This window comes from Mesocricetus auratus, unplaced genomic scaffold, assembly GCF_017639785.1.
Source record: "Mesocricetus auratus isolate SY011 unplaced genomic scaffold, BCM_Maur_2.0 Super-Scaffold_100004, whole genome shotgun sequence".
NCBI classification, from domain to species: Eukaryota; Metazoa; Chordata; class Mammalia; order Rodentia; family Cricetidae; genus Mesocricetus; species Mesocricetus auratus.
In genome coordinates, this window is record NW_024429189.1 from 48,349,603 (window position 1) to 48,368,936 (window position 19,334).

General features: G+C 39.0%; 1 long non-coding RNA gene across 2 annotated transcripts in view; it reads right to left on the reverse strand.

The window, feature by feature from the left end:
• Positions 1–19,334, reverse strand: part of LOC110343068 — a 138,036-nt gene that overhangs the window by 20,105 nt on the left and 98,597 nt on the right. For both annotated transcript variants that reach the window (XR_005877236.1, XR_002385264.2), the window contains 4 exons: positions 15,301–15,388; positions 13,546–13,587; positions 12,283–12,430; positions 10,916–11,051 (listed from right to left, as the gene is read on the reverse strand). This is a non-coding gene — a long non-coding RNA (uncharacterized LOC110343068). The remainder of the gene's footprint in view (positions 1–10,915; positions 11,052–12,282; positions 12,431–13,545; positions 13,588–15,300; positions 15,389–19,334) is intronic.

Genomic DNA, 19,334 nt, shown 5'->3' on the forward strand with positions numbered 1-19,334 from the left:
CATATGCTTTTGTCTGTGATTTGCTTCCCCTGCATGAACTTGGGCCCCGTGAGTCATCTCTGCACCAAGTCATTGGTGTACCTGGTGAAACTCACTTATTCACTGCATGATTAATACACATCTGCATAGGATCCAGTGCTTCATTGTTCTGGGCAAAGCTCATCTAACCTTGTACATGTCTCCAGTTGCACACTTATGGCAGCTTTTCTAGGCTTTGTACCTAAAGATGAAGTTGCTGAGCCAGAGGGTATTTGTTCCATTGCCACTTTACAATTACCCAGTCACAAGCAATGGATGAGAGTGTGACTGCTCAGTCTTGCCAACACTTAGTATTTTCCAACTTTTTAAAAATGTCTTGGCAAAGCCGGGCGTTGGTGGCACATGCCTTTAATCCCAGCACTCGGGAGACAGAGGCAGGCAGATCTCTGTGAGTTCGAGGCCAGCCTGGTCTACAGAGTGAGTTCCAGGACAGCCTCCAAAACAATACAGAGAAACCCTGTCTCGAAAAACCAAAAAAAAATATCTTGGCAAAACTGAAGACTAAAAATGGTATTTCATTGTGGTTTAAGTAGCAATTTTTTGATCTCCAGTAAGGCTACTTATACTCTCCCCCACTTTCTAGTGCTCACTTGTCTTTTTCTCTTGGTTTGAGGATTTTCATTAAATATACTGGATTATAATCCTCTGTTATTTGTATATTTTCCCAGTATGCTGCTGTATATCCCCTTTTGTGGCATATTATGAATGGGCACATTTTGGCTTTGTGTTTTATTTTACCCCGTGGTACTAGGGATTCAACCCACGCTGTCCTGGGAGGCAGTATGAGCTTCCCCACTAAGCTTCTTTCTCAGCCCAAATGAGACACTTGTCATTTTGATGTTCTTGGTCATGATTTGCACTATTTCTTTCTTATCTTAAAAAGGTTGTCTTTATCTGAAAGCTTTAAGAGGATTTCTTCTATTTCTTAAGACTAAACTTTCACCTTTAATGCTTTAATCCACTTGGAGCTAATTTCTAAAGGAAGAAATCTATTTTTTTCTTTTAAGTTCATCTGGATAATGATTACTTTTATACAATGGACCTTTTTAATATTTGAAGAACAACTATGGGGCAATATATTAGAATAAATTCTTCAATGATAGGTAAATTGAAGAGAGGGGACTACTATAAAGGAAATGATGTTCTTCCCCTACTATTTTATAATGTCAATGATCACATGTGGGGAATATTGTATACTGTGGCATCATTTACTTGTTAAAATTGAGTACTTGCTGTATACCAGGTAGCATTTCACACCCTGAGAACACATCAATGAACAAGATGCCTGTGTATGTGTATGTGTGTGCATGTGTGTGTGTATGTTGTGTGTGCGCACACACATGTGTCATTTACACTGTAGACTGTTATAATGTTAAAAGACTGTAAAGTTGCTAAGAAGAAAGTAAGGTAAAGAAAGGGAATAAGGACAGTGATGGAAGTGGAGGTAGCAGACATTGCTGCTTTATGTGATGACTCCTCACTGGTAGATGCTATTCCAGACGAGACACAAAGAAACTGAAGACACAGAGCGTGGTCTCCATGAACAGCCATATTATTCATGTCATCATCTTGGTGTCCATCTCTGTGTGAACACTGTAGTCTGAGTTTCTATAACTTTCTGTAATAAACACAACATGCAGATGAAGTCTTTTACAAGTGCCCTCTTCAGCTGACATTTAAGTGTTCATTTAATTTCTCACTTAATTTCAGAATCTACTTATCAAGTTCCAAATTGAATCTGCAAACAGCAAAAGCTTGAGCTATGGTTTCCAACATATTCATGATCTTGCTTGAGGATAGCTGACAGCTTTATATCACCAAGTCTCCCTGAACCAATCATGAGTATACAGCACATCCTTCCATTTACTTAACCCATCTTTAATGACCCTCAGTCCTACCTTCAGCTCCAGCTTTATTTGCCTTGCCACTCCCTGGTGCCAGCACACTCCTGCTATCCTTAATGACTTTTCATGTCTCAAAGTCATCATGCCTTTTGTGCTCCTCCACCTTTGTACAGAGTGTTCTGCTCTGCTGGGGACACCCTCTGCCCTCTCCCTCCTTCCCTTGACTAACTCAGAATCAGTATTCCACTCCTAGTTAAGCTTCTTCTTCAGAGAAACTCTAAGAGAGTATTCCTTTTCTCTATCCTGAGGGCCCCTATTTTAGTCATTGCTCTAGTCAGATAAGAATGCTATCTATTTATATGCCAGCAATAAACTAGCAACTTCAAGACAAGGACTACATTCTGTCTCAGAGTCCTGTGAACATTCATTTGATGCCCATTAGATAAGTGAGTGTTGACATCTGTTGAGTTTTTATGCAGCTTGGGTATCACTGTGATGACAGTTACTGCCAAAGTCCAGAAGAGCCTAGGACCTTGAGCACTTGGTATTTCTGGAAGATTTCCTCCCTTACAGTTTGTTTCATATATACCTCCAGAAATTTACCACTCCTAAGAACATTTTGTATTTACTTCCGACTTCTGTTAAGATTACTAAACACCATCCCACTTTATGCTTAGGAATTGAAGGATTAAAATGAGAAGTGCTTATATTTAAAGATGAAGGTTCTTCTGGAAATATTTTGTCTGAGACTTGAACCTATTTCAGGAAGGATACTTTAGGTGATACCTTCACAGGCTGCCATTATTGGAGACCTTAGTGCTGATGAAGAGGAGGACATCTCCCTGAGTTTAAAATGGGTGCACAACAAAATAAATATGAAATATTAGCTTTCTTCTATGGGGTCATTCATTGGCATTTCTGAATAATAAAAGAGAAAAGCTCCTTCTCCAAAAGGTGTATCAGTATCAACTGTCATGTGTCTTTGCCATGTGCTAGTGGAGTATGTGACTTCTCTCTCTTACTGACCAGACACTGGGGCCCCAGTGCTTCCCCAGTCTTATCAGTGCAGACTGCTTTTGTCCACTAAGAGGTTGCTACATGGATTTTTCTTCTCTCCTCCTTAAGGATGCAACTTGATAGAACTGTTGCCAGTAATCACACCACTACCATGTTCACTTTGGTGGTTAATATCTCGTATTATCAAAGAGGGCACTGTAAGAATTGACAGAGTCAAGATCTCGTCAATTCAGAGTTTATAGTGTAGGTATATTGGATATTCTCAAAGACCAGACTATGTAACCTGTAAAGGTTAAATTCAATGCTGAGAAACACTCTACTTGAGAAGGAATTGAGTACAAAAACAAATATAATTGAACACATTCTATTTAACCATGTGTTACAGCAGATAAAATTATCTGAGAACCAACTGTTCTTAAAAATCAGGAAAGAAACCAAACAGGTAAGATCTAGTTCTCCTAATGCTTAGACACAGTTTCTGTTTCTCTGTCAGGTAGGACTAGCACTGAAGCTTCAGGCATAAAACATAAAGACTTGATGAGGCAGCTCTCATGCAACAGAATCCCCAAAGACAGTGGAAGGTAACACAGGGCCAAACAGGAGAAAAGGATCAGAAGAAAGATCACAGTACCCTTGGACTGAACTTCAGGAGCATGGACAAGGTGCTAACAAGGCCTCTTCCCCTCCTTGCTGAAATCACTGTATCAGTTTTGAGGTGAATCCAGGGAGCTCATTGGTATGCTGCATATGGTGTAAGGGGAGTGACAGGCCCTATCATGTTTATTGAGAATGCCCAGTACAAGTTTCCTTGCCCAATGTATTTGCAAAGCAAATGTTCATATTCAGAATTCTGGTCCAATGCAGTGGTTCTCAATCTTCCTAATGCTGCAACACTTTATTTCAGTTTCTCATGTTGTGATTACCCCAAACCATAAAATTATCTGTGTTGCTACTTCATAACTCTGTTACTGCTGTGAATCATAATGTAAATATATGATATAGAATATCGATATGCGGAGCCTCTGGAGGTTGTGACACACATGTTCAGAACCACTGGTCTAAAGAGACTTTAAGAACCTCTATGAAAATTCCAGCTATTCTTTAAAACAATTCTTTCCTTGTCTCTCTACTTGTACTCAGATAAATTGATCACACACACACACACACACACACACACACACACACACACACACACTAGAAGCTAGTTTATACAGTGACCCTGAATTCAAAGGCTAAATTTGTTTGAAGTCTCTGAAAACTTCACCTGTTTCTGGAGCAGCTTTACACTGCTGTTTAGGCCTCCATGGAAGGAACAATGTGGAAGCAGAAATAGGGAATTGCCATACAGAGTCTGTTATCTTAGTAGATATAGTGCTAATCTGTTGACCCTGGCACAAATTGTGTTTCATTCAAAGGGGTGACTTTTTCTGAGAAGGAGGTACCCTTTCTCCTATGTTAATGCTATAAATGTTTTTGTTATATTTTATAATTTTCACTATACAAGAGAATTTTCTCAATACATGTGCTAAAGTAAGAAAGAACATTTGGTTGTTGAACTCTAAGGAGGATAAGAACTGTTAGGATGAGAGATTTGTTTCTTTCAAATAAATGTGATCATGACTTTATCTTAGCTCTTTGGAGAGAAGCCACTCAATAAATGCACTAAAACATGAAGCTCTATACTGTATCTGTTTTATTCTTTGGACTTTCATAGTTTGATGATTGGTTCCTTCTGTGTACCTACTAGTCTATCCCCACCCTCAACTTCCCAGCCTCCCAAAACTACAACAGATTTATTCTGAAGGAAGAAAGTGCAAATCTAATGAGACATTTGTAACTTAAAAAACACAAGTCAACCTTGAGACTGACAGAGAGAAATTACGATTAATACATTTCTGAAGTATAAATAAATATAATTATTTAAAATAGCAACCAATTTCATGAGTGTAGTCTTAATTCTATGTCTGTATATTCACCCGAACATATTTTTCTAGCTTAGCTGGGAATAGGAAAGGAAACTGAACTCACACCTCACTTAGTTTCCTAAATGTACACCCACATCTCACCTGTTTTCCTTTAAGCCTATATGGAGGAAGTACTGATTTAACCGTTATGGTTAAAAAGTCAGAGGATGTTTGATCCTAATCATCCTCTTGTATAGGATATTTGAATGTCAGTGCATATAAGACAGGAAACAGACCATAGATCACACATGATGACATAGTTACCTGTAGCTATTCACCTGTGACACGGATGTCTCTTTTATGAGACTGATGTGCTACCTACTGTGCTGAGGCTCCTTTAAATGTCTCTTTTAATTGCTGTCAGAGTACAGGTATAGGCTAGGATTTTTTCATTGTAACATTTTGCAGTCTTCCCTACACCACAGAATAAAGGTTTTGTTGAGAGAATGCAGCTAAGCACCACATTAGTCATGACTTTCAGAGGGAGAAAGTGATACAATGGGACAGGCTGAATCACTTCTACAGAGGTGCAATGGCAATAACTTAGATTGCACAGTTCAGTGTTTTTTTCTCTATTCTTCTACTAGTCCAACCGAAACAACATTTTCCTTCTCCATAACTTTGGGCTCCCAGTGTGTAAAATGTGGAAACAGATGTATGAAATAAAAATGAAAGGCTGTCTGTATTTCCAGAACGGACAGGAGAAAGTTAATTTGTAAATTGACCCTGGGAACAGCATGGAAGTTGGTCATAGAAAGATAATTTAATATGATCCACTGGTTATAGCATATCCAAACCCCTCTTAATAATTCTAATTTCTAAGCAGTAAAGCCCTGCAGGGGAGTCTCTTGTGTAAGTTTACAATTCTATGCCTCCTTTGGTTTTATTAGGACCACCCACTTCAGGAACCAAGAGGACTCATTAATTCCCAAGTTCTAGGATGGAATTAACAAGTCTGTTTTGATTGTATTGTAGTTCTTTGCTCAGGTCCTAGGATGGAATGAGCAAGTCTGTTTTGGTTATATAGTTGTTCTTTGTTATTTTGGACAGCCTCATTAGTTTGCTTTCAAGTTCACAGTTTTGTTTTAGCCAGTCCTTCACAAAAGCCCCCTTTTGCACCATTTGGCACCTCTTCAGGTCATCTCTGTATCTGCATCAGTTCAGACTGCATTCCCACTGACAGTTTAACCTGATCGTCATCATCATCATCATCATCATCATCATCATCATCATCATCATCATCATCATTGCAATGATAATATCATAAGTATCATTACCTAGATGAGGTGCTAACAGTTCCATTAGGAAGGAAATGGAAGGTGAAAACACAGAGGAAGAAGGGGTTGTGATCCTTCAAGGAGATCCAATTCAGAAAGTGAATGGTTCCTCATCTTGGCCCTCTGCTATTGTCCAGAGCCACTGCAATCCTGTGGCCTGGCAGCATGTTGAGAGGTTGAGTCCGTGTCTGCATAAGTTCCAGGCTGCTGTACATCACACTGTCAACCCCACTGAGGTTACCACCAAAGGCCATGTTGATATCTGTGGTCTGTGTTGCCACCTGAAGCCATGTTCATGTCTGAGGGCCCTTGTTCCATTGTTGACCTCAGCTGTTTCTCACACCCGTCACAGCCATCAATCTCCAGTTCTCCCTTTCTCCACAGCACACACACTTTCTCCCATCTTTCGTTCATTATATCAGTAGCTGAGAGGTAGAGCAGGGGGTCAGGGAGGGGTGGGAGGGCAAAGGGGTAGGGAGACAAGAAGTTTGGGGGGTAAGGAGTGGGTCAGTCCAGGCTGGCGTCTGTACTTGTCCATGCTACCCATGTAAGCCCTTTCAAAGTTTTAAAATAACCTTACCATCTCAGGACAGTTGAAGACCTGTTCAATACCATTCTTCGTTATAGGACTGCTTCTTCTTCCCTCTGTCTCACAAAGCCTGACTGGGCAGAGTGCTCCCACTGACTACATGGGAGACACCATGCTGAGTCATTCCAAAGTGTAGAGAGAATGATTAAGAGCTGACCACAAATTATATAAGCAAGAAGAATCTGAGTCAGAATTGGGAATGTCTGCTGCATTCTCACACTGGAGCTTGTGTATAGTATGTATGCACTATAAAATCTCGCAAGTATTTTCAATACAATGGTAATACTGTGCTAGTCTTTACAAAGGAAATTTTAAAATATTCAAATGTTTTGCTTTTAGTGAATGAGGTACAGAAGTGTGTCATTATATTAATATTGAATTTTTGGAATCTAAAGTATACCAAAGGTGCCCTATTGCCAGTTAAAACTAATAGTAACACAAATAATAAGGGATAAGCTTTAATAAGATCTTAGTATAAAATATGAATTTGTATTTTGATTTTGTAATTGTTTTTTGCCTCTCCCATGTTGAAACTTCAATAGCTCACTCTGTATCTTATTATCTTGCTGAGTTTATTTTTGTCTGTGTTTACCTGACATTTTCCCAGTTGCTCCTTGCAGACCACTGGTCTTTAGTTTTTCCACTGGTCCCACGAGCTAAGAGACATCTCTCCCCAGACATTGTAGGCAAAGAAAGCCCACATTCTTACCCATATGACTTATCTACTCCAGGATACTGGGTTAGCTACTTCATGAAATCTCTCCAGTCAACGAAGCAGTGGCATCAAGCCATGATGTAAGTCCTGTAGCCGATAGATGGGCCACACAGCAAGAAGACAGGGAGGTGAGGTACTAAGTAGAATGAATGTCACTTTGTTTTGGACAGGGTCACCACCTTTCTTTAGACACCTTACAAAAATCAAAACCATGTTGGTTAAAGTCTATAAATTGAATTGAAGGGGATCCCTAGTCCAAGTTATTTCAACACAGCAAAAACAGCTAGAAAATGTTGGTAAATTTTTCCTTGGGTCCAAAAACCACTATGACTTAATATTGAGAATATTGTATAAAGAAACAGGGAAATGGGTGTTAATCTCTATAGAGATTTGAGAGATCACTTTTCCCATCTAGATTTACTCTCTTCATCTATAATTGTTGTTCTGAAAAAAATCATTTCTATATTTGTTCAGTCAGTCAGTTGGTATGTAGAAACTCAGAAATTGCTCGTTATGAACCAAATCTTTGGTCAAACTTTGTACATCAAGGCTATAGGTGACAGCTTGCTCCATCTTGATTCTTATAACTTTGTGGGGGCAGGGGCTAGTTACTAGTTATTATTTAGTGTTAATTGGGTGGTGAGTGTAGCAATGAAAGTGTTCACTTTTCTCTTTCATTCGGGAAAGAGGCCTGAATGAGAGAGGAAGGCACAGGAGAAGTGTTCAGGCAATGCTTCTGGAAGATGAGGAAGAAAGGACAAAGTTCCCAATCTGTTGTCCACATAAACAAAAGCAGGAGGGAGTGATTGGAAGAAGGAGAAAGCAGTATCCTAGGAGTGGATAATACGCAGACTCTATGAAGAAAAATATCTGGCACATGCAGACCTTCCAGGAGCTAAAATGATTGGAGTTTTGCAGGTGTTGAGCTGAGAGTGTCTGCACTTGAGTGTGTATGTATGTGTGAGGCAAGAGTGAGTGGAGAAAGTAGAGTATGACTACCTGCAGAGTATAAACATCTCAACTGCACAGCCATGGGGAACCTGAAAAAAGTTTCATAGAAAATCAGTATTTTAAAAGGGTACGTGGAAACTGTGGAGAATAATTTATAGTAAGCAAACTTGGAGACCAGGAGGCCAGTTAGATGTAAGCCAAAAGTTCTTGAACATCAGTGGATAACAGGATCCCCTCATGGTTTATTGAAACAAGAAGGCAAATCTACCAAACCAAGGCTAATGAACAAGAAGGTCTAGATCATGGCCTGAGAAAACACATTTCTGGTATGTGGTCCTGATGCTGTGATCCTGATATTACCTACCCAATAAACAGGCAGAGAAGCACTGTATGACGCAGCATTGATAGTAAATTCAAACTCTACAGTTCTCCCCCAGGGCTTTGCAGGCTTTGCTTCAAAAGCACCTGTCCTGTCATGAATGTATGTTTTATGCAACCTACACATTCTAGCCAGAAGCCTTTTTCTTAACATCATAGATGTTAGTTGATAAATTGGGTTAATTATTGTTATTTGTTTCAATTAAGTTTCTTGTCTATTTCTATTTTATTTTTAATGAAAGTCCTCATGAATTGCTTTTGTAGGAATCTGGAAGTCAAGAAGTGAGACATGTTGCTTCAATTAGTCTAAAATCTATTTCACTGTTGAAATGAAAAGGGCCTGTCTCTCTAAAGAAAAATAAAATTGTGCTGATCACTTTCATTTGCAAGAACCTAAAGAAAAATTTGTTTTTGTTCATTCAAACTTATTTGTTTAAGTTTTATCTCTGAAGTTTTCCTGGGATGTGTTTTATTTGATACACCAGAGAAAATCCTCAAAATTTGCAACAGAATAAAAAGCAGATATGCTACCACACTGACTAAATGCTTTGTCTAAACTGAAATACAATAGAGCAATTGAAGGCTGTCATGTTTGGGCTCAGATTCTAGAAATGAAACCTTGTTGATGGAGGGGAAATCTCATCTGTTTTCTATAGATTAAACACCCAATAGTCCTATTTTGAGCCTAAAACAACAAAAAGGTCACATCATAAGCTATCTACAAATCCAATGATCATGATGCCTTTATTATCCTGTGTATGAAAACAAAATCACCCTAGCAAAGAGAGACTATACCTCATTAGGAAATGTAAGAGCACCATTAACTTGGGAACAAAGTTGCATATCCGTCTCATTATAATTGACAGCAAAGTCCTGTGTTAAATTTTTCATCATGATGACAGTGAATTTGTAAAACCATCAGGCTGTTTATATATCAAGGGTAGATCACTTCAATGCTGAATTATCTTAGCATCACAGAATCTGCTAGTGTTAAGACATGCAAGAAAGATTTTTGTCAAAATAAAGTCAATCTGTAACATTTTTTGTGACCATCTTGTGTTAATTTCTTTCTGGTGACTTCCCAGAGTTTCTCCTTCTATGGCATACCTGCAATACATCAGCAGCTCCTTTATCTCGGTATCTAGGCACTTTCAAAATGCCTAGCCTCATTATGCTTGTCCAGAGTGTCCCAGTTGTGGTTACTAACGTCATAGTTCCTTTGAAAATGCAAGGATATGCCCATGCTTCTGAAAAATGTTGGCCACACACATCTTAGGAGGTTAAATGCAGCCAGCAGAACCAGTGAATGTACTAATGAAGCAGATTCCATCGACTCAGGCATTTTCTCCTTGCATAGTGACTCGGTTTGTGTACTCGAGATGGGTTTCAGCAGGAAGGGATTGCAGCATCCCTGAGCAGTGGGCCATAATTATAATTACAGGTGTGTCACAGACAGCAGGAGAGGGTGAGCTCATAAAAAACAAAGATTTGCTCTGCTGGATCATCTATCTTCACTGGAGAACAAAGAGCATACGAGTAAATAAGCGAGTTACCATGTAAACAAATTGAGCAACCACCAACACACAACAGAGTATATGTTCCTCAGCCAATATATACACTCCTCTCTTACAGGAAGCTGTTGCCTTTGCCTGGTAAAGGTGAGTGCTGCCCTTCTGTTCCCTCCCATCCTTCAGTGGGTGGACAGGGGCCAATTGCATAACAGTAATGGAGTTATGTGCCTCCAGTCTTTCACTATCTCCCCCTACTCCAGTCTGTTTCACAATCATCACAAGAGGACAATGCGAGCATTGACCTTGAATGAGAATGTTCAGGCCTCCTCACTGTATCAGTGAGAAAGAGGACAGCAAATCATTCTTATTCCTTTTAGAGTCCAATTCTAAAATGATAGGCATTGCTTTTGTTTTTCTTGAGACAGCTCTCTTTTAGGCCAACAGCAGATTCATTTGGGTCTTAAGCTAATTGAAGCAACATGCTTTTACTTCTTCACTTTCAGATTTTCATAAAAGCAATTTGCAGGGCTTGGAGCCAGTTTTCTACTGGAAAAGCAAATCAAAGGAGTACAGCAATTATGCAAATGATAAAGAAAAAAATCACTGCAATACAATCTCTTGTTTGCCTACCTTCAGGCAGGGCAATTACACCCCTTTCTCTATTTTCTGCTGTGCCCGCAACAACTGGTTTGCCTGTAGTCTGGGTGGTGAAGGACAGTGCTGAGGTTCTCCAGGGATGGTGTTCTGACACAGCAAGAGGAAGATCCTGAAATGGATTAGAAGTACTGTTGGTTGGCAAGCTTTTGATCTAGTATTTGAAAGTTAAGTAGAACAAAGTTTATGGAGAAAGCTAGAAAGGAGCTTTAAAAGAGTAACAACCATGTTTGCTCTGCTTTAACCCTTTTATTGTTGGGCCTTAACCAAAGTCTTAAAGCAAAAGTTTCCTTCATATCAAAAATTTTCCTTCAGACATAGTGCTGATAACTTGAAGGTGACAACTGCTGAAAGGGGTTGGGGCGTGGCATTTGTTAAAGTAACAGGAAGCTTTACAACATAATGGACTACTCTACTCTTTCTTAGGACCCTGTGTGGGGTTACTGAAAATAGTCAAAGTCGTAGATATGTAATTATCGAATTTTTGTGTTGTAATGCATAGAAAATTGCATTTCAATACCATTTTGCAGATATTAGTTTGGCTATTGGGAACTTGGAGGTCAGAGGAGAAAGTTCAGTGTGTACTAAGTGTGGCTTGATCAAAAAGGGATGACAGGAAGCAGAGCCTTGACTTCATAAGGAAAAGAATGGCTGTATTATCCCTTAGAGGGAGTGGACAAAGTCAAAAGAAAAGGGCAAGGCCCTAGACAGCTATTACAGATTAGAGTCACTGACAGGCTAGCTCCTTTTTGAAGAGACTTCTTGTTGTTTTCCAGCAAACACGAAGCAGCTTTGTGGTTACAATTTGCTTGGATCCATGCAGAAAAGGTCTAAAGCCTGCTCTTAATGAGAAACACTCTTACAAAGCTGGGGCTGAAGTGTATGTCACACAGAGCTACAGGGAGCATAAGATATTCAAGTCTTCTCATGGAGGAGAGAACAGATATAGGCCTTTTACACACACACACACACACACACACACACACACACACACACACACACACATTCTGTTAGTTACCTGATTCCAAGTGGTGAAAACTGGATACCACCCCCCCACGCATGCACACTTATCATTCATCGCTCATCCAGGAGAAAGTAGAAAAAAGTGGAAGAAGGTGTTGGGGAAGAGAACAGAGTATATGAAGGGGCAGGGTGGGGTGGGAAGGGTGGTGAATGTGAGATAAAAGGATAGTGTGGGTGGGAGGCCAAGACTGTGGGACTGGATTCACAGTTAAGGAGGAAGCTGGTGTGGGGTGCCTGTGATCCTCTGCTATGAATCCGATAACATCTGGGATTCACAGGGAATGGCATAGTTTGGCCTGCAGCAGGAAAGGTTGACTTACCAGAGTAATTCTAGAATATGGCATCCATGGTGGTAAAGGATTCAGCAAACTATCCTAGAAGGTCTCAAGAGATAGTTCAGTGGTAGAGCACCTGGCTAGCATCCTGGAGGCTCTGGGTTTAGTAATTAGTGTCAGAGTGGGGGTAGTTCTAGAAGAAGAGGAGGTCTGGATGAGACATAGTATACATTAATTGAAAACAAACAGTAATTAACAGGAAGTATTGCTGATAGAGTTATAATAATATTGCCCAGGGGGAGGTGTTACAAAGGGAAGTATACAAATAGAGTTGTCTTTAATATAAGCACCAGAGAGAATGGCCAAGAGAAAGTGGTTTCATATACCCTCATATGCCATGTTTCTTTTCAAGTGCTTCTTTGCCTGTAAACAGTAAATGCCTTGTGTGTGCAAGTCATTAGTTTTCCAGATGTGAGTGCTTTCACAGGTGTGGGTTTCAATAGACAAATACATGAGTATTTGGGCAGCAGCCCCCTCATTTTCAAAAATCACTAGATTAGAATAAGAGGCAGGTCAGTATCTGGGATGATGCAAGAGTTACTTTGCAACTGTCACTGAGGTCTCACCCACTTGTGAGATTCCTGGAGGCAAAGCCTTATTCTGAACCTTTTCCAGAGGCTACTTTCTCATCATTTTAACTTTTCCTTTATCCCACTCTATTTCTTTGGCCTCAATGCCCTATAAATTTCCATCCAAGGTGAAAAGACATTACAAGCTAAGTACCTATAAACAACTTCTATCCTCTTTCATCAGCAGTGTCTACCTCAACACAGTGAACATGAAGCAAAACAGTCTTCATTGTTTCATGTACCAAGCATTCAGTTATCCTAACCTTTGTGATTCTGCTGTTAGGTGCTGTTGTTGCCATCCAACTTCAGAGCTGAAGGATATGGAGGCACAAAGAAGAGGCATGGTGATAATCTTAAGGGAGAAGGGAGATCTGAGGCTAGCTAGACCCGTACATTTGAGTGTGAGAAGAAAAAAATTCTTTCTAAAGGATAAAATGGAGTGATAATTTTGTTCACTCTCAGCTTAAACTCAGCTCCATTTTCCCTATATCTTCCCCATAGTGAAAAGGTAAGACATTTTAGGAATCAGTGCTTTAAACCAAAGGTGCCTTTATTCTTCTAATTACAACCATTAAGGCCATTAGACCTGAATAATATGTAATATTATTAATATTATTTTAATAATAATCAATATATGATAGCATACTACAACGTAAGAATAATATCTTATACTACTTACATGCTTATGCTGTCTGAGGCTGGGTCCTGTACCAGAGGAAGCCTGCAGAGAATTAAACAGATGCTGTTCTACTCGGGAAGTGCTTGTTTTGCCTTTAGTATTCAAATAATACTGAATTCAAGTGTCAAGAAGCTGGGCCCATTCAGAAAGAGGCAAAACCTTTAGAAATGGGCCATTGGCTTCCTGACTGTAAAAGATATAGAAGGATACCTTTCCATCTGGCTATCTAATGGATCCATAGCAGAGGGAGAAGATACAAACAAATATTTCCATTTGGGTTATGAGATAATTAAGGTCTATTAGAGTTTAATTACTTGTACTAGGTTCCATGAGAAGGCAAACTCAGAATGTCATTATGTACAGTGCAAAGCTTCTCTCTCTTGATGGTTCCTAGGCAATAGCATAAACCTATCTCTTTATGCTCCTGAAGCCACCAGGTTGACTTTCAGATACAGTAACATATTTGTGCTTGGAATCTGAGTCTCTCAGTTTTAAATGAACAATTGCAGGATTGTTGCAGGCTTCCTGCTTCTTCCTGCCTTACTTTGGCTTCCTTGTATGAAAAGTGTTTTACATAAATAACCAATAATTGGAGAGCTGAGATGGGCCATAAAGGACTTTTTATTTCTGCTTTCAGTTTTAAATATGGAAGAATATCTTACAATATTTTTCAAATGATAAAGAAGTTCTTTTAAAAACCAACAAAAAAGACCTCAATGCTATGAATGTCCTGGTCTTTAATAACAGGCTTAGGTGGGTGATGGTAAGAGGCCTTTAGGATATACATAACTAGGTCTTTAAGCTTCATTATTAGCTGGTCCCACAAGATCTGTCATGTTTAATTTGTTTTTCTGGTTAGTCATTGTACAGTTTGGCAGCTTAGTAGAATTTCACATTTTTGGAAACTATAGTGTGAACAAAGATTGAGTTTTTCTTTCTGCTATATGTTATTGTATTTGCTCTGAGTATTCAGAAAATCCACCCTATATCCAGCCAACTACAGTCTGTCCTGTACCAGCCCCAATCTTTTTATCAGGGGTATTGTATTCATGACTTGGACACAGACTTCTCAGACAGAAAGGTATCAAGGAATACATGGTGGTGGTGGTTGAGGGAGCACTGGGATAGTGGAATGGAACACAATGTGCAGGAGCATTCATTCTAAAAGAGATAGATAATTGCTGAGGATGATTTCACAACGGCAAGCCTATAAGGTGTGGTAACTAGCCCCCTCTGTGTGTGGCCACAGGTCAATATGTGATACAAAGCAGATTCATTCTTTAGCATACTGGTTACGAGCAATGAGACATTCGTTCATACAATGTATCTAGCACAGCATAGGCCCTCAGTAAATACTAAGAATCCAAATTTAGGCTTTTAATATGATGTTTTTTTTCCTTAAAGAATTTTTCCAGACCGTCAAAAGAAAACCACTCAGAAAAATAAATCATTTTTCTCTACTTCTAATTTATGCAATTACAGTTCAAGTTGAGTTTTAAAATGTAAAGATGTTTTAAGTTAGCAGCTAACTCAATAACTCACTAGAAACAGAAAACTGTGCTTTGATTTTTTTTTAAAATTTACTCCATAGTTTAGGAAGTCTTTTTCTGTTCTGCCAGTCAGTTCCCAAATCACAACATGGAGGTGACTTACTAATTATGAATACTTGGTCGGTAGCTTAGGCTTGGTTCTAACTAGCTCTCGTAACTTAAATTAGTCCATTTCTGTTAATTTATGTCCTGCCATATGGCACACCTTCGCTTGTTACCTCTCCTCTTGCATATCCTGCTTCCTCTGTGTCTCCTGGCATTTCCTTGTGACTCTTCCCAGCATCCTCTCTGCCCTGAAAGAAAATTTGGTCTGGTTATTGGCCATTTAGCTTTTTATCAAACCAATCCACGATACACATCTTCACAGTGTACAAAAAGATTATTCTACAACACATAGCATTTGAAAGGATAGTTTAATATTGATACTTTTGGTTATATTTAAAATTTAGACTAAGCGTTGTGAGTTTGTGTGTGTTTGAGTGTATGTGTGTGTATGTGTGTGTGTGCCTCTGTGTGTGTGTGTGCCTGTGTGTGTATACCTGTGCATGCACATGCTAAACATGTAGTGCTTGTAGAGCTCAGAGGTTAATACTGGGATGCCTTCCTCAATCATTTCTTGACCTTATATTTTAAGATAAGGTCTCCCAATGAACCGAGAAGAAGTCTGGCCAGTGAGGCATCAGAATCCATCTACCTGTGTCCATCTCTAAAGTACTGGGATTACAAGCTAACATTGCTACATAGGTTGTGCATGTGTGCTGGAGATTCAAATTCAAGCCCTCTTGCTTGTGTAAGCACCATACCAAATAAGACTTCCCTAGCACTAGTGTTGTGAATTTCAGGTTCAAGTCTTTATTTTGAATAAGAAAGTGAATCTGTTCCAAGGAAGCCAGTGTCTCTGTTTCTTGTTTGGCTAATAACCAATCATAGTTTTTGTTTTGTGGGGTCCTTATTTTATTTTGTCTTGTTTGTACTTCCTCTTTCTTCATAGTCAGCTAATATTTGTTGAATTATATGAGGACTTTGAGTGAAAATGAACATGGAAGATACAGTGTATTTATAGCTCAGTGGTAGAGCATTTGATAAACATGGGCAGAGCCATAGACTTAATAGCCAGCAAAACACACACACACACACACACACACACACACACACACAAACACAAACACACACACAATTACTGTGAAACTAATATATTCTGAAATTTTTACATCAGAATAATTTTAATGCTAAACACACAAAGTGTGTTAAATAACTCTTTAGGAATGAGTTTCAGAAGTCTTTCCTAACGCCTGATATTTCAAGACCTATTCAAGACCTCAGGTGCCATCATTAGTTGAAGAGTCACCAACTCAGAGACCTAAGGGATTTAGCATCCATTTCAAATTGGTCATATATCCTAGGGTCTCAGAAACAGCTCAAATGTTTCTGAGAAGGCTAACCTTAAGTCTTTTCTTGATTGCCTTGAAGATCCAAAATAATCAGACCTTATTGATTTATAGCCACTTCGGAATCCCTGTCCATCATATAGATGAGCAACCTCCTATAGAGAAATCTTCAGAAGGAGACTGAAAGTGACCTGAAATTATGTATTAGAGTTGAATAGAAGTTAGGCTAGGCAAGGTATGTGTAAGGAGTTAGCTGATGTCTCCGTGCTAACAAATACACATTTGGCTGTCCAATAGAAATTAATCTCTAATAGTAAGCCTTGTATATTTAATATTATCATTAAGAAAAGGCACTGCTATCTATGTCTTGAAACCAGTGGGGAAAGGTAGCATTTTCAGCCTCATGTGCACCTCAGATTACTAACTACACTCTGCATTATCAACAAACTTCTCAAGATTTCTGCAACTTTTTTTTAAATTCTGAATATCTGTATTTTCCCCAAAAGTATTTAAGATAGCTTATAAAATATAACAGATGTATTTCTTTGTATATATTTATGTTTATACGTATTTCAAGGCTCAGGACCCCAAAGCAGGATGTTTCTATGTTGCTTCTTTACTTCCACAGGAGGGACATGTGCAGTAACACAATCAACAAAAGAGTAGCAGAGATGCTTTGCTTTGTGTTGACTACACCGGCGTTTCCAGCACAGTCATCATCTGGAGGTATCTGCTACCTGAAACTGGGCAGAGCTGCCAGACCAGCCACAGGCAACACCACACACCCAAGAGTGTTGTCAGATGCTCTTGATGTCACCACCTTTGGGTGTTCTCCAAGGAGCAATGCTACCCAGAGGTACGAGTCTGAGCAATAATGGTTAGGTGTCACCTTCTTCTGGGAAATAAGATCATTAAGAGTCTACTTTTGTGCCATTATTTACAGACAAGATGGGAAATAATAACCCTTAAACTGGACCACACTGGGTCTGGATAACATTTGACTTTTTAAATTTCTGCTGCTTAGCATGTGAGATTACACTTTGGATGTATTTCAAGGATACACAGCCAACTTGGCTTTGACACTCAGAGTCTTATGGGCCAACCTGGACCCCTTCAGAAAGTGATTAGCATTATACAGTCTGAAATTTTCAGGGCCTTGTCTTCCCAAGTCCTTTTTCCTTCACCAATATGTTGCTTGTGTTCACAGCTTATTGGTGCCAACAGAAAAGTTGGCTGGTAAGTCAGGAAGAACACAATCAGTCCTAACTGAAGCTTGCTAGTCACACAGTTGAAAGATTTGTTATGGGAGGAAGTCGGTTTTCAAGTGAATGTCAACTAAGTGTTAGTTTTATTAATCTATAACATATTTGATATAATTTACCAAAGAGCGCATCCTACTATGTTCCCTCATTATAAATGTGTCCAAGTTAACCTCTTCTATAACAAGCTATTAACAAAGCTAAATCCCTCCAGCTCGCCCTGCACTATCCTGACTATATTTTGCATGAAACCTTTTCCACTCACAGTGTAAAGGTAGCATTCCCTTCACATATGTCCTCTACACAGTTCTTCTGATTCTGGATGCTTCTACTAGGGATAGACTGAATGGTTCCACATTCTTAAAATGTATGTACTGAAACATGATCCTGAGTAAAGAAGGTATTAGGAGGTTGGGCCTTTGGAGTGGAGCCCTCCTGACTGTGCTTAGCACAGAGAGCTGCTACCTTGCTGCTTTCACTAATGAAAGACAGACAAAAGGTGTATGATAGACCTCTACCAGACTCCAAGTTTTCTGTCATGTTAATCTTCCATTTTCCAGTTGCAAGGAATTTCTTGTGTTTATAAGTTGCCCAGTTATGGCACTTTATTACAAATGTCCAAGTGTATTAAGACAAGTTCCTTTTGATTGAGGCAATAACTACTTGCAAATGATGCCTCTCTTGCTGTTTCTCTTTCTGGATCCATTATCTATTATCTATCTATCATCTTTTATATCACTCATCTATCATCTGACTAGTCTCAACTGTCAAATTTTAGATTTCCAAATTTCCATTCTTTTCTAGTAGTCATTGTCACCTAGATAGCTCACTGGCTTCTAAAATGTCCATAGCTGCTGTGTTGAGTTTTTATCTTTTCTTTTTCATTGTCTCTTCATATTCTCTTCCACTATTTGATTTCATCAGAATTTGATTTCAAACTTCATCAGAAGTCCATCTTACATTCCTTAGCTCATTTGTCTTGACTGTTTAGATTTTCCAGTAAACACTTATTTTCTTTTCTCCATTCCTACAGTTACCACCTTACTCCTAGTCTTTCTCATCTCTTGCTGAGATTGATGTAGATTGATGTAGTGGTTCTAAACTGCTCTTTCTCCCTCCAAAATGTAATCTGAAAGATACAACTAAAATATAAACATGACCCATGCTGCCACATAAGTCTCTTGAATGCTTTCACCAACTACATATCTGGAAGCATTTAAAATGCCCAGTATGCAAAGGATTCTCCACAAACTGCAACACATTTTGCTTTTCCCAACACTCTCCCATATTCTAAGCTTCCTGCAAAGTTGCTTATTGTTCATTGTACCTGTAAGCCTTTTCTTTTCTTTTTTTCAGTGTGATCTCATATTCTTTGATAGGCTTTTCATTTCTGTTTACCAGTAACAATGCATTCTTTAAGGCTCAGGCCTAGTATTTTATGTGTTAGGAATTTGTCATCAAAATCTCTAAAGCAATATTACTCTTTGCTAGTGATTTTGTAATAACATGCCCACAAATAGTATAGTGTTACATAAAAATTTTATAAAACTTGAGGTTATCTGTCTCCATCACTTTTTGTATTAATGAACACC